Source organism: Myodes glareolus, chromosome 11, assembly GCF_982192425.1.
Source record: "Myodes glareolus chromosome 11, mMyoGla1.1, whole genome shotgun sequence".
Taxonomy (NCBI): domain Eukaryota; kingdom Metazoa; phylum Chordata; class Mammalia; order Rodentia; family Cricetidae; genus Myodes; species Myodes glareolus.
This window is the reverse complement of record NC_142036.1, coordinates 1,812,000-1,814,559: the sequence shown is the minus strand read 5'-3', so window position 1 is coordinate 1,814,559 and position 2,560 is coordinate 1,812,000. Positions and strand designations below refer to the sequence as shown.

Sequence of the window (2,560 nt, the reverse complement as noted above, 5' to 3'; positions counted from 1 at the left end):
ACTTATTATTCTGAATATGTCAATTAAAATATTTGGTGAAAATATTAAAATTTAAATCAATATACCAAGTAAAGAAGATTTTACCTCCAGAATTGGGTTATGAAGTTACTGAAGTCCATGACAAATTTGAAAGTCTAACCCTATCATCAATAAGAAAAGAGAAAATAAGGCCTACTTCCTGGTCCTGGCCCTCCCCAGAGGAATGAACTCCCCACTGGCCTGCAGCCTGACATACCACTGGGTCCCTCAGTTTTCAGTGGTTCCCTCCCCAGGCATGAAACAGTGTCTCAGTACTCTATGTCAGCAGCAAGACACAACACCCTTGACTTTAAAAAAGTTGACAATGAAGCCATTCTGAAAGGCCTTCAGCCCATTTTTCAGGAGCAGTGGATGGCAGATTCAGTGCACACCTGGTAGGGTAATGTCTACTTAACAACTTACACAAACAAAAATGGCAGCTTTGCTAATTTGAGGATTTATCCCCATGGATTGGTATTGGTGAACTTTAAGAGTTATGACGATGAAGCAAAAGGCAAATAAGAACCTGACAGCCTTTTGAACAAAATAAAAGAAAAAAATGAAATAAATGAGTCAGGACAGTACTGGGCAGGTGAAGTGATTACCACCCATAGTTTGAGGAGGGGCCATTGACAGATACTGGGCTTTTGCTGATGGGTACCTGGTTGAGTACAACATAAATTTAGTGGTGTATGATGAAGTGGTGTATAATGCTCTCACCTTATAAGGACATTAAAATTCTATACTCAAAGCAGTTTGGGAATACTCTCATCCTCAGTGGTGATGTTAATTTGGCAGAGAGTAATGTTGCATATACCTGAGCCAACATGGCAGTGGTAAATAAGATTACACTGGCAAAGATGTGCTGATTCTTGGAGACAGAGGTGGATGCATGATATGTTAAATTGTAAAAATTGAAACCAAAGATGGTCACCATGGTAGAGACTGACCAAATTGTAATTCACATGTGTAAGAAATACATGTGAAGAGCATGTACAGCTGTATTAGACAATCTTAAAGGAGAATGATAGCAGGTTCTCATAGAATACTGTATTTCAGTACTGAAGAGGCACACCAAAGAAAAGAGAGTTTGATTATGTGAGTCATGATTTGACAGCTCTCCCCTTCTCTACATTTCCAGAAGAAGATTCCACATGAAAGTTTCTCAGACTGATTTTTGACCTGTAAATGAAAGTTCTGAAATAAAATGAGAAATATTTCACACAGAGGAAATGGGCCAATTTGACTGAAGCCCTATCATCTATGAATAACTGCAGTTCTTATATGAATCTGTGGACTTCTCAAAGGATATTGTTTTTGTCCCTTTATATTTGGAATTGTGGGTATGTTATACTTTTTAGAAGAAAATTCAGCCTTAAAGATGAGAACCCCCTGAATGTTTACTGATATTTTGACAACACAACTCTTGCACCTATGACTCAGGAATCATTGCAGAAGAAATGGAAAGATTTATAAATTAGAGGAAAAAGAAATTTGCTGTAAAATGTGTCTCCTAGAAAAGTCAGAAGCTACACCCATGAAGTCTCACCATCAAGGTTTCCAAAACATGACCTGAACAAGAATAGTACCAATAGATACACCAACATTAATGGACGAAAGTTCATGAGGTCTCAAGCATACATAAACTGTGGGTAGTTAAGAAATACTGACAATAAAAAAGTCTTTCCCAGAGAAGAACACAGCAATTGATTACCAAATATCAAAATACATGAAAATGTATATAGGCAAATAACATTACACAGAATGAGTAGGTTGTAGTTATGCATTTAGGAGTGTGTGTATGTGTGTGTGTGTGTGTGTGTGTGTGTGTGTGTGTGTTTAGTGTAAACAGTTAAAAAAGAAGTCTTGAATTTGAACAAGAGAAAAAAGGGGTTTCTGGGAAGGTTTGGAGAGAACAAAGAGAAAGGGAAATTATGTGATCAGATTATTCTCAAAAAATTTTGAATAAGAATTCTGGGCAAATACCAGCATTGAGACTTCTTGGTTTCTTTCTGGTATTTTTTTATATTCTATGATGTTAAAAATCATTCCATCAAGTACACAAGTTATTATGGTTTAACTAAAATGCTCTGGTTCCCTAAGGAGCCCACAGGCAATGACAGCCAGTGGGTCACCAACAGGAAGGCACACAACAGGTGAGAGACAGAGATGGATAGGCCTACCATGCAGAGTGGGGTTTGACATTTATTTAGTGGGTTATGGAATGGAAGCAGAAAGTAGAGAGGGAGAGAGAAGGGGAAGGAGGAGAGAGAAGCAGAGAGAGAAAGATACAGACAGACAGAGACAGAGAGAGACAGAGAGAATCAAAAGGGGGAGGGAAGAAAGGGGAGAAGGGAGAGAGGCAGAAGCTGTCTCTTTTGGAGAGAGACAAAAAAGCAAGGAGCTCAGGCTGGAAGCTGAAGAAAGATCGCCTTGCCTCACTGGATGGGAGAGGGAGTGGGTGAGCCTTGTTTCTTAAAGGGACATGACAGATCATTATGTTCCCATCTCTTTTTTATAGTAAAAAGGCTGGAGGTTAGGC

At 38.8% G+C, this 2,560-nt stretch overlaps 1 pseudogene; it reads left to right on the top strand.

Annotated features, from left to right (window-relative positions):
• The first annotated feature begins 297 nt into the window (after nucleotides 1-297).
• Nucleotides 298-1,397, top strand: LOC146892538 (spermine synthase-like; annotated as a pseudogene).
• Nucleotides 1,398-2,560: the final 1,163 nt, after the last annotated feature.